General features: G+C 48.5%; 1 pseudogene; it reads left to right on the top strand.

Moving 5' to 3' along the window:
• The first annotated feature begins 2,089 nt into the window (after positions 1–2,089).
• Positions 2,090–3,434, top strand: LOC119282801 (annotated as a pseudogene).
• Positions 3,435–12,859: the final 9,425 nt, after the last annotated feature.

The raw sequence follows: 12,859 nt of genomic DNA, 5'->3' as shown, positions 1-12,859 counted from the left end.
ACCGGGGCAATACACCGGACACGCCATCGAACTCCAGATCTGGCATCCCCACACGACTAAGACACAGGAGGAGAAAACAACACCTGCCATCCATGAACCACGTACCCAGCACACGTTCCACCATCTTCCAAATGCCGCCGATGCAGACCACAATCTGCATCTGCTCCTGGACTACCTCCCAAATTCCGCGCCGGCGCTGGAGCAAACGCCGTCGCAACGGTGGAGCCTGAGAACACAAGTCCACCACGAGAATGTCGCAGCCACCACGCCATCCTTGCGTGAATAGACTGATTTCCAAATCCATGCCCAACCATAGGACCAATCGCCTCGTCGGAGTAGGATCTGAAGAAACTTTATTGAGCGCTGCCATCGCCGCCGCCGAAGCCAAGACGATGAACAACCTAAAAATCTAAACTAGGAGAGTAAAGAATGATCCACACACGTGGATCCGACGACCCTCCTCACCACTGACGACCGAGGACGCCGGAGGACGGCGGCATGAGAGACTCCTGGCGGCAAGGTGGCCTTTTCTTTCTTCAAGCGGAGACTGCAACAACTACTGAGTTGAAAAAGGTGTACGTAATACGCTGCTCCTGAGCCCTCTGATTGAAATCAGATCTGACGGCTACGGAGGGTGCGGCCCATGCGTCGTTATCAGTCGGATGATTAGGACCATTTCCCATCAAATTTGGAGAGAATTTTAGAAAACTTGGTGAGGACCGAAAACAATTTTTTTCTTTCTTTCTTGGTATGTCCAGCGGCAAGATAGACGTGTAGTACTTAACACCAGAGCGAATCGGACTAGGTACATGTATGTACAGGTGCCGGCTATATATGACATATCTGCCTGATCCGCAGCATACGATTGTCGATCCGATCACGATCTAGAACCAACTTGCCGCGTGGGAGGGCCGTTGGTGCAAGACTATTTGGCGTGGAATTATACAAAGAATGGAGTCTTTACGGTTCGGTCAGCCTACCACCTATGCATGGAGCAGAAGAGGGCTCGGAGGGGCTCGCCGGGCGCATCTTCGTCAGTGGCGAACCATAAAGCCTGGATGAATTTGTGGGATACGGTGGCGCCGGGCAGAGTAAAGGTTCATACCTGGAGGCTTCTACGGAATGGGCTTGCTGTAGGTTCGGAACTACATCGAAGAAGGATTAAGCCAGGGGTATTCTGTGCGGCTTGTGGAAGAGAAGAAACGAACTTGCACCGGTTTTGGAGATGCCCTCATTCTGCAATGTTTTGGAAAATTATGCACTCGGAACTGGGAGTACCGGTGGCGATCCCGCCGGAGAGGATCTACTCTCAGAGTGCATTAGCTCGTTGGCTCCTGAGCTGGTTTGAAGATGCAACGGAAGATGAAAGAGCGGTCATGGTGCAGAGCCTCTATGCCTTATGGTTGGCACGGAATAACACGCGGGAGGGAAAGAAGATAGAAGACGCGGCTGAGATAGCAGCAAGAGTGCGACGACTCATGGAGGAGTGGCAGTCTATACATGGCAAGGCAAGCAAAGTCCTGGCCGAGGTCAAACAGCAGCGATGGAGCACTCCGGATTTAGGCTGGGTCAAGGCGAACGTTGATGGGGCATGCACGAAGAGGGGGGAGAAAGGAGCAGTGGGCGTGGTCTTCAGGAACGACGATGGAGCATTTCTTGGAGCTGCATGCAATTACTACCCGCAGGGGGGTGATCCACAGAAAATGGAGCTGCTTGCATGCAAAAGGGCGGCAGAACTCGCAGGATTTTTTCATATATCCAGCCTGCATATTGAGGTGGATTGTCAGGAGGTGGCTCGCAAGCTCCAGAGTGTGGAAGAGGATCTATCTGTGCTGGGTCCAATGGTCAAGCAGGTGAAGGCTATGCTCGCAAACATAGATAGATGGAAGGTGACGTGGGTAAGGAGAACGGCGAACGGCGCGGCGCACGGGTTGGCCAAGGAGGGGGTAACAAATAATCTGAGCAAAGTGTGGGTGCAAGCACCACCAGATTGTATTCTTCATATTATTTCTGCAGAAATTCCTGCGTTTTATGAATAAAAAGAGACGTGGTTGAATTCAAAAAAAAAAAAAAGAACCAACTTGCTGCGATGCACCAGACGTGGTGGTCGGACCTCCCGCCGGAACTGCTCCGAGAGGTTTCCTCCCGTCTGCACGTCCCCACCGATTTCGTCCGGTTCCACGCCGTGTGTAAGCCATGGAGCGACTCACACGGACCATCGACAACGACGGGAACTGGTCAGCTCCTGCCGTGGCTCCTGGCGCCCAGCAAGAAGAGCGAGGACTCCCTCACCTTCAGATGCGTCTTCTCCAACACAAGCTACGTCCCGCCGCCGCCCATATCTGATGGCAGTAGCACCGGGATAAATTGGGTGACCAGCGCCGACGGCACCGCCGTCCGCTACTTCACCGCCTTCGAACCCCACGGCCCAACATTCTACGACCCTCTCGCCGGAGGACCCCCCACCCACCTGCTTCCTGGTATCTCACCGCATGGGTTGGGGAAGAATCCCAGTGGCATCATCTACAACGACGGCGCCATCCTTGTGTACAGCAAACTGGACAGCATCGACACATTTACCGCCGAGTTCAGGGCGGCGCTCCTGCGTCCCGGTGACACCGAGTGGATGTTTATCCACAAGACTCTCGAATCCCCCTCCGACCAAGAGTTCTGTGTCGCGTATCACAATGGCAAGATCCATGTGACCGTTGAGAACAGCCTCTGGCACGTTGTGAGCGTGACCGAGCAGCCCACAGCCGCAACCAACAGCGACGATGTGCTGGTTCTTAGGCTATCTTCGATGCCGCGCCAGTGCGACGGCAACTTGTACGAGCACAGCTATGTGCTCGAGTCCCGTGGGGAGCTGTTGTGGGTGTCGGTGCACATTTTGTTCGATTACCCCGACAAAGATAAGAATGGCGTCGACGACCTCGTCGACGCACTCTCGATGTCCATCCACACACTTGAGAAGGTCACCAAGGAACCAGAAAAGTTGTTGTGGATGAGGAAGGATGGCCGGAGCCTAGAGGACCGCGTGTTGTTCCTAGGGTGGCCCAATAGTTTCGCCGTGGACGCGTCGCGTATGGGCATGAGTGGTGGATTCGCCTACTTCTTGTACTACGATGACCAGGGCGGCCGCCTGCAGCATGAGCGACATGGCGTGTTCAGGTACAACCTCATTGATAACACGACAGAGTTTGTCGAGTGGCTGCCCCATGGATTGGACAGCGACATGTGCATGTGGTTCCTCCCCCAGGTCATGGTTGCTCCAATCCACCACGGTCCATCTAATACGCCAAGAAGCAATAACACTTGTGTTGGGGTGCTGATGCCCAACCTACCTCTTATTGCGAAGAGCTCTTGGCTGCAACACTTGTTTAGCATACTGCAACACTTGTTCAGCATGTTCAATAGACTGTTTGGTGGCAAGGTGACATACTAGATGTAGACCCAGGCCTCACATGGTATTGGAATCGTCGCCATAAGCGTTTCCTCGAGGTGAGCATGGTGAAACAGAGGAGTTGACGGAGTAAAGATTCTTCCACCCGTATGGGGAGGTGTAGTTCGAGTGCTCGACTAATTGTCCAGATAGATTGACTGTCATAGTTATCATGCTCCAGTTATTCATTAGGATTATCTTTTTTTCTTAATTTGTCTAATATGTAGTGAATTTGTCTGTTAGCTCTACTCGCTATAGAGCTAGGTTACAAGATGAAATTTTATATCAATCGCTTATACTAGCTAGGTTAAAAAACCACGAGGCATGTTCCCGCAGAAAGGATAAACGAGATTTGCACATCACTACACTGTATCATGTGATCAATCATTGGCATGAAATTGCCCCGGATTCTAGCTCTCGAATTCTAACATTTATGTAAAGTGTATTTGCTTGATGTTCTTAAAGAGGGACATCTCATCGTTGTGTGATGCATAACAGAGTAGAGGCTGGAGAAAATCCTAAGAGAGTGGTTTTTCTATTCCCGGGTGTCCCTACACCCTCCTGAGCATCATACAAATTTTGCTGAACATGGACAAAAAACCCAATGGAATCTAGATTACCACAAAGAAACATTCACACACATAAATCTAGCATAAGTCGTTCACTGATGTCATACTACTAAGAGAACATACAACACACAAGATCACAAGCAAGGGGGAAAGATAATGTGCAAGGGTGTTCGCCAATGCGATATTGTCGGCGACCTCCTGCCCCCCGTCCCCTCGTTGGACGTTTTCGCCTGTACCCGCCACTGGTCCTATGATCCGTTACAACGCTCTCCCCTGTCTACAAATCTGAAGCCTAGAGGAGTGGATACGGATTAGGGAATCCTCAGGAGTTTTATGACATGCCTGCGTGACACACGCAGCCCACGCGACCCAAACAAAACTGAAAGAGGCCGACGAAACAAACGCACATGGGCGATAGCGCGTGCACAAGGCAATCCCAACTGCTTCTCAAAACGTGAATCTTGGAGCAAAATGATCATACGGTTCAGGGTTAGATGTGCTCTAACTTATTCACATCCTGATGAGAATTAGCACATTCGTTCTATTAATACATTTATAAAATCGAGATAATCATGGTACTCAAGAATAATCAGTACATATGATTTTCAATTTTCCAATATAGATAATTATTCCTAGTCAATTTTTAAAAGTTTGACTTATGACATAAAGGACTACTAACCAAGCTAGCTTGATCTATCACTACACTGAAAAATACAAAGGCAAGCCAATCTAGGAGCAGCAACAGATACAAACATTCAGTTTTATAATCATCAAAATGAAAATCAAAGTTTTTTGATCTATCTGTGCTGACACGGACGTTGTGGTGGCTGTCCCTCCTTAATCAAGCTAACCTCGAGATGGCATCCATCCAAAACCAGTTCATTGAGAGCAGAAGAGCATCTTCCTCATGGGAATGTGTCGTCTCTATGGTCACATGGCCAATACCCTTTGAGGCCCTTGTCTTCTTGTAACAAATCACCTTAGCATTGGACAGGCGGTGGCGCGGGCGTGGACCGGCGCTCCTGGCCGTGTGGATGGCGGGTGCCCCGGTGGACGGGAGCCATGGTGCTGCGGCGGCTGTGGCTCGCGGTGGAGCCAGATCTGGCCGCCCCTGCCCCCCTGTTTCAAGAGCTCCGCCCCGGCCAGATCTGTCCGGCTTCTTTGCGGGCAGCCGAATCTTGCATCGGTGGGTGGTGGAGGTGGTGTTTCCAAGACCGGGAGAAATTCCAGGCCGGCCTCGGCGGTCTTGGCGGCGGCGACGCTCTTGGCGCCGTTCCCCTCCCTGGAGGCGTCGTTCAGGTCAGATCCGTCGCCCCCCCATCCCTCTAGTCTCCCGGGTGAAAACCTCAACTTTGTTGGGCGGCGGCGGCGCCCTTGGCGTCGCGTCGTTCCTGAAGGCGCCGTTTTTGGGAGCTAGGTGGGCAGTGGGCTCCTCGGAGATGCTGTGGGTGTGCAGCGGCGGCAGTAGCTGGTCTTCTTTGTCTGCGACGAGATCTCCAGTGGCTCTTCGCCTACAGGGACGCTATGCTACTGCTCCTCCGTCCGTTCCGTTCTGGCAGCTCTTTCTCTTTCGTGTCCAGTCCGTGGGTGTTGGGTGGTGCGCTGCTCCATGAGATCATTCTGAGGCTAGGCGGGTGAGCTAGGTTCCTTTCCAGATGCAGCCTGCCGGTGTCTTTCCCCCCAGGTTCAAGGGTGAACTGCTACACTGTCAACGGTTTGGCGCCTTCGAGCCAGGCGAGGAGACAGGGGTCTTCTTTGACAGTGGGCTGGGAGGTCATGGCAATCCGGGGCCGCTGGTGATTTGGCGACGGCGTGCCCTCCCTCGCCGTCTGAATGGCTGATCCTGTGCTGTCATTCTCCTTCTCCCTGGTGATTTGTATGCGAATGAGGACCTACACATCCCTGAGCTGCGTGTCTCCTTGTTCGATCATTTAGCTGGGTGTGTGTGAGGCTTGTGTGCTGCTGTCCAGGCCTCTGTATCTTGTCGTTTTTTCATTTTCTTGTGTTGGTTTCGAGTCAGTAATCCTGGCCGGTTGATGGCTTTGTTAATTCAAAGCCGAGCTCTTCTGAAGCCTTTGTTCTAAAAAAAATTGGACACTTTACCGTGCTCGCTGAAGAAGAGCCGTAGCTGAGTGTTCTTCACCGTGAGAGGAAGATTGCGCACCAGCACCTTAAAACTAGGCACACGATGTCTCTGGATGTGAATGGTGTGTCTTGGTGGACTAGAAATTCTTGGAGCTATTTGCTGTTGCTGCTTTGGTGACTCCTCACTGATTCCTAGCGGAGCAAAATGAATGGCATATTAGCACATGTATATGGTTGCATCGGCTTGATGTGACGATAAGGTCAACATAAGGATTTTGTTATTGAAAAACAAATTTGAGAAGGCGTATGCACAGTTCCGGCTTAAACTCTTGTACGTTGAGCTTGATGCGACCATAATAACGGTAGATTTTATTATACGAGAATTCCAACTTAAGAAATCGGAACAGTTTTTATCAGTGTATATGTACGTATCTGGGGAAGAGTAATGACAAATTCAGGGTTGAACCAGAGGCACATTTTGTAGTCCCAACATCGAGGGAACCGCTGTACAAGCTCAGCTCTGCCATTGATGAGGTTGCACCTGAACACGGCATGCCTCCCATATGTAAAGGCATTATTATTGTGGTACACGAAGTAGGCACACCCGCCATTTCCATTGGGCACCCGCCCCGCATCCACAACAAAGCTATGGCGTGTACCGAGGAACAACACGCGGTCGGCCAGACTACGGCCATCCTTTCTCACCCATCTCATCTTCTCCAATGGCGAGGATTGTGACAACAGAGGCTCCTCAAGTGCCTGCACTGACACCTTAACTTTGACAAGGTAGGGGTTTGTCCCTATGAGATACCTGTCATGTTCCCGGGTGTTAATAGACACCCATAGAATCTCGTACCGGGACTCAAGGACGTAGTTGTAATTGGAGGTGGATTGGCCAAACCACAATTGCACAACGGGCATCCCCCGGCTCTCGGCAAGCTCACCAGGGGCGATATTGCTGTTTGGTGTGCCGGGGCTCCACCATTGGTCAGCCTCCATGACGGCCAGGATCTTACCATCACCGTGGTATGTGACAGACGACAAAACAGGTTGAGGAGGTGGCCAGTCCCGGTAGCGAAACTAATAGTAGGCCCCCCGGCTTGCGACGTGCGGTATCTTCATCCCGGCTTGCGGCGTGCACCGCAGGTCAGGACAGTAGGCCTCCGAAACTCCACCTGTTTGAGTCTTGTATGGGAGAAGGGTGATAAGGTTTTTGGAAAGCGCTCAGCGTGGCTATTGGTTGCTTCATCACGGACGACCCGGACACCGACGACTACTTCTCCAACGATGACTTCTTCCCCGGCGTCGACAACCTCTTCGACAACATGACTGAAGAGGACACCAACTCCAAGACCGGTACTTCTGCTGTTGCTCCGTACGTCTTCGTGACCTCTCTCTTTAAGATCATGCTACAGTTTATTGCTCTAGTTTTTCTTGTTCTACCCTCTGTTCTACATGTGTTATGTTTTAGTTCACATGTACAAATGCTATTTTGAGCCGGTTGGGTTTTGAGCCGGCACTAGTAGAAACTCCACCTGTTTGAGTCCTGTATAAATGCACTAGTAGAAAAAGGACCTAATATGGGACACATTAGTGCCGGTTGGGTTTTGAGCCGGCACTAATGTGTCCATTAGTGCCGGTTCCAACGGCTAGCCGGCCGTTCTCATTAGTACCGGTTCGTGGCGAACCTATAGTACCGGTTCGTGCCACGAACCGGTACTTAAAGAGGGTGGTGGCAGGGTGTTGTCAGTCTGGGGCCCGTCCAGCACCTTTAGTACCGGTTCGTGGCACGAACCGGTACTAAAGGTCGACGTACATAAACCCTTCGCCCCCCCCCCCGAGCCACTCTGTTCTTCCCCTTTCCCCTCACTTCCTCTGTTCTTCCCTCTCTCTCCTCGAACTCCTCACAAATTTTGCCCAAAATTTGTCAAGATTTGAAGGCCCCCATCCATTCAAATGATCACAAAGATTAGCAACTTTGTCCTTTCAACTCTCATTGCTAGATTAGCTCTTGCAATGCTTTGTATAGTGATTAATTTGGGAGGAATAATTATATTTGCTAGTATTTGATTTATATGCAATTTGAGCACAAAAATAACACTTAGTTTGCATATGTAGGTGTGGTTTACTTAGTGCCTTCTTAATCTCCGTCGTAACCACCGTCGATCGCCCGCACCGTCCCATCGCCGGCACCACCTTCTGATGAGGCTCTTGTTCATGAATGTTTTACATTACCAAATTGATGTTTATGTGATTTGGATATATAGTTACTCGTATAATTATCTTACCCGTACGTTGTTTGTTATACATAGTGCCATGGTTTTGATATCCGTCCCCGTCGGCCCTCGTCCTTGTTATGATTCGGATGTGGTATATTCTCTTTTAAAACTAGTTGTTGCATTTCGTGTTTATGACAAATTATGCCCATCAAGTTGACATAGATATTTTTATCTAGGAGGTATGTGAACCGGAAATTCCAACCGACCCTATTGTCGAGAGGTTAAATTTAGTTGAAAGAGAAAACGAGTATTTGAAAAAAAAATTGAAAAGAATTGAGGGGGAGAAGATGGAATTGGAGTTGCATGTTGCCGATGTCGTCGATGATCACAAGATCAAGATGGAGAAAATGGGGTTGAAGATTAGAAAGATTAGAAAATATGCCATTGATAGTGTGGCTTGGTATCATTATGCTGTTGGATCAATTGTTACCTTAATTGCGATCTTCATCGCATTTGTTGTTGCATTTAAATTCTTTAGCTGCAATGGAAGGCAGAGAATGGTGTATCTGACAAGGAATTTGGAAAGTTGCTGATAATGATAAAGAATATGCTTCCAAAGGACAACGAATTGCCCGAAAGTACGTATGAAGCAAAGAAGGCTGTCTGCCCTCTAGGGTTAGAGGTGCAAAAGATACATGCATGCCCTAATGACTGCATCCTCTACCACGGTGAGTACGAGGATTTGAATGCTTGCTCGTTATGCGGTGCATTGCGTTATAAAATCAGCCGCGATGACCCTGGTGATGTTGAGGGTGAGCACCCCAGGAAGAAGATTCCTGCCAAGGTGATGTGGTATGCTCCTATAATACCATGGTTGAAACGTTTGTTCCAAAACAAAGAGCATGCGAAGGCGATGCGGTGGCACGCAGAAGACCGTAAGAAAGACGGAAAGTTGAGAGTACCCGCTGACGGTTCGCAGTGGAGAAAAATCGAGAGAAAGTACTGGGAGGAGTTTGTAGGTGACCCAAGGAACGTATGGTTTGGTCTAAGCGCAGATGGCATTAATCCTTTTGGGGAGCAGAGCAGCAACCATAGCATGTGGCCTGTGACTCTATGTTTGTATAACCTTCCTCCTTGGTTGTGCATGAAGCGGAAGTTCATTATGATGCCAGTGCTCATCCAAGGCCCTAAGCAACCCGGCAACGACATTGATGTGTACCTAAGGCCATTAGTTGAAGAACTCTTACAACTGTGGAATGGAACAGGTGTACGTGCGTGGGATGAGCACATGGGGGAAGAATTTGACCTAAAGGCGTTGCTGTTCGTGACCATCAATGATTGGCCTGCTCTCAGTAACCTTTCAGGACAGACAAACAAGGGATACCGCGGATGCACGCACTGTTTGGATGATACCGACAATATATATTTGAATAGCTGTAAGAAGAATGTGTACCTGGGACATCGTCGATTTCTTTCGAGCAGGCATCCCGTAAGAAAGAAAGGCAAGCATTTCAAAGGTGAGGCGGATCACCGGACAAAGCCTCGCCACCGTACTGGTGCTGATGTACATGATATGGTCAAGGATTTGAAGGTAATCTTTGGAAAGGATCCTGGCGGACAACCTGTTCCGAAGGACGCTGACGGACGCACACCCATGTGGAAGAAGAAATCTATATTTTGGGACCTACCATATTGGAAAGACCTAGAGGTCCGCTCTGCAATCAACGTGATGCACGTGACGAAGAATCTTTGCGTGACCTTGCTTGGCTTTTTGCGCGTGTATGGGAAGACAAAAGATACACCAGAGGCACGGGAGGACCAGCAACGTATGCACGGAAAAGACGACATATATCAGGGTCAGGCCAGCTACGCTCTTACCAAAGAAGAGAAGGAAATCTTCTTCGAATGCCTGCTCAGCATGAAGGTACCGTCTGGCTTCTCGTCGAATATAAAGGGAATAATAAATATGGCAGAGAAAAAGTTCCAGAACCTAAAGTCTCATGACTGCCACGTGATTATAACGCAACTCCTTCCGATTGCATTGAGGGGGCTTCTACCGGAAAACGTTCGATTGGCCATTGGGAAGCTATGTGCATTCCTCAATGCAATCTCTCAGAAGGTAACGATCCAGAAATCATACGAAGGTTACAGAATGATTTGGTGCAATGTCTTGTCAGTTTCGAGTTGGTGTTCCCACCATCCTTCTTCAACATCATGACGCACGTCCTACTTCACCTTTGCGAAAAGATTAACGTTTTGGGTCCTGTATTTCTACACAATATGTTCCCCTTTGGAAGGTTCATGGGAGTTTTGAAGAAATATGTTCATAACCATGCTAGGCTAGAAGGAAGCATCTCGAAGGGCCATGAAAATGAGGAGGTCATTGAGTTTTGTATTGACTTTATTCCTTACCTTAAGCCGATTGGTGTTCCTGAATCGCGGCATAAGGGCAGACTGGAAGGAAAAGGCACGCTAGGAGGGCATCAAATAATATATATGGACGGGCATTCTCTCACTGAAGCACACTACACAGTTCTACGGAATTCCGCCTTGGTGGCTCCGTATATGGAGGAACACAAGAATTTTCTATAGTCCAAACACCCGGAGAAGTCTGACGACTGGATTACACGTGAACAAACGAGTACTTTCGCCGGTTGGTTGCAGAAACGTGCCTTGAATGATGGCGATATTCAAAATGACCTGTACTCGCTGTCCCAGTTACCATCTTCGAATATAATGACTTTCAAAGGGTACAAGATAAATGGGAATACATTTTACACGATCGCCCAAGATAAGAAGAGCACCAACCAAAACAGTGGTGTCCGCTTTGATGCAACAACCAACACGGGAAGGGAAACATATTTATGGTTACATAGAGGACATACGGGAACTTAACTATGGATCAGGTGATTTGAAGGTCCCTTTGTTTCGGTGCAAATGGGTCAATATGACACGAGGCGGGGTAACGGAAGACCTGCAGTACGGAATGACAACAGTGGATCTCAACAATCTTGCGTATGCAGACGAACCATTCGTCCTAGCCAATGATGTGGCACATGTTTTTTATGTGAAAGACATGTCTACCAGGCCGAGAAAAAGAAAAGATAAAGAAGCGAATGGATCATACGACGAGCCAAAGCGCCACATAGTTCTTTCAGGAAAAAGAAACATCGTGGGAGTGGATGACAAGACAGACATGTCAGAAGATTATGAAAAGTTTGATGAAATTGCTCCATTCACAGTGAATATTAACCCGAGCATCCAGTTAAATGATGAAGATTTTCCCTGGCTACGGCGCAAAGGGACACACGAGAAGAAAAAGTTTCACACCCAAAGATCTGGGATGTGATCGGCTTCACTGTCATCACTTTCTTCTGTGTTTCACACCCAGGAGGGAATGTCTGTAATAGTTAGGGTAGTTAATTATGTGTTTTGGCATTTGAAACGCGAAGAAATTTTATGTGCAAACAAATTCTTTTTCATGCATTTACTGATTTTTTTTCCAGCTAAATGACCCTGAAATTGAAAAGCATTTGAAATGAACTCAGAAAAGGTTGAAAGTTGGCATGGTATCATAATTTCATACAAATAGCATGTGCAAAAAAGTAGAGAGGGTTACGGCAAAAACTGGATACACTTCGTGTATAAAATGGACAATCTTTTTCGAAGTATCACGGTTTCCGACGAAAACTGAAATGTTACAAAGGCATTTCATTTTTTTAAATAACCTAAGCATTACCAAATTGAATATAATGATAAAACACACTAGTATTAAACATAAGAAAAAAGAATCACTGAAAAATCTTTTTTCAAAGTTAAGTTATTCACAAACTAGTGATTCACACAAATTTCAAATAATTCAAAATTTAAACTATTCAAATTTGAAAACTACCGGCACTAACAGATCAAAGTTTGTAAATTTTTGTACCTAAAGCAAAAATATTCACAAAGAAACTCTAAATACAGCAAAAAACAACTCAAAAATAAATAAAACAAATAAAAAAGCAAAAAAATTAAGAAAATAAAAAAAGCCCGCCTACTGGGCCAAATCGGCCTGCATACGACTAGAAACTCAACCTTTTGTTGGGCCAGGATGCAGGCCCGCAAAGGCCCAGTAGGCCCACATGGCAGCAATGAATTGGTAGGCCCAGTAGGCCTTCTTAGGAGAGGAGCTCGAGAGAGCTACCGCACTGGGCTTATAAACCAGTGCGGTAGCCCTTCGACTAGCGAGGTGGGACTAAACTTGCGCACCGCCTTGAGCCAGCGCGCCCCCTTTAGTACCGGGTGGTGGCTCCAACCGGTACTAAAGGGGGGGGGGGCTTTAGTACCGGTTGGAGCCACCACCCGGTACTAAAAGGGGTGCGCTTCCCGCCGCTTGGCCTGGCCAAAACAGACCTTTAGTACCGGTTGGTGGCTCCAACCGGTACTAAAGGTCCATCCTATATATACATCACTTGAAAAAAATTCAGTTTCCCTCTGTTCTTTCCTCTGTTTCCTCCCTCCGTCGCGCCGCCCTGCCCCGATCGTCGCCGCCCCCGCCCCTCGTC

The sequence above is a fragment of the Triticum dicoccoides genome, chromosome 3B (genome assembly GCF_002162155.2).
Source record: "Triticum dicoccoides isolate Atlit2015 ecotype Zavitan chromosome 3B, WEW_v2.0, whole genome shotgun sequence".
NCBI classification, from domain to species: domain Eukaryota; kingdom Viridiplantae; phylum Streptophyta; class Magnoliopsida; order Poales; family Poaceae; genus Triticum; species Triticum dicoccoides.
Note: the sequence above shows the minus strand (reverse complement) of the source record. Positions and strands in the feature narration are given on the sequence as shown.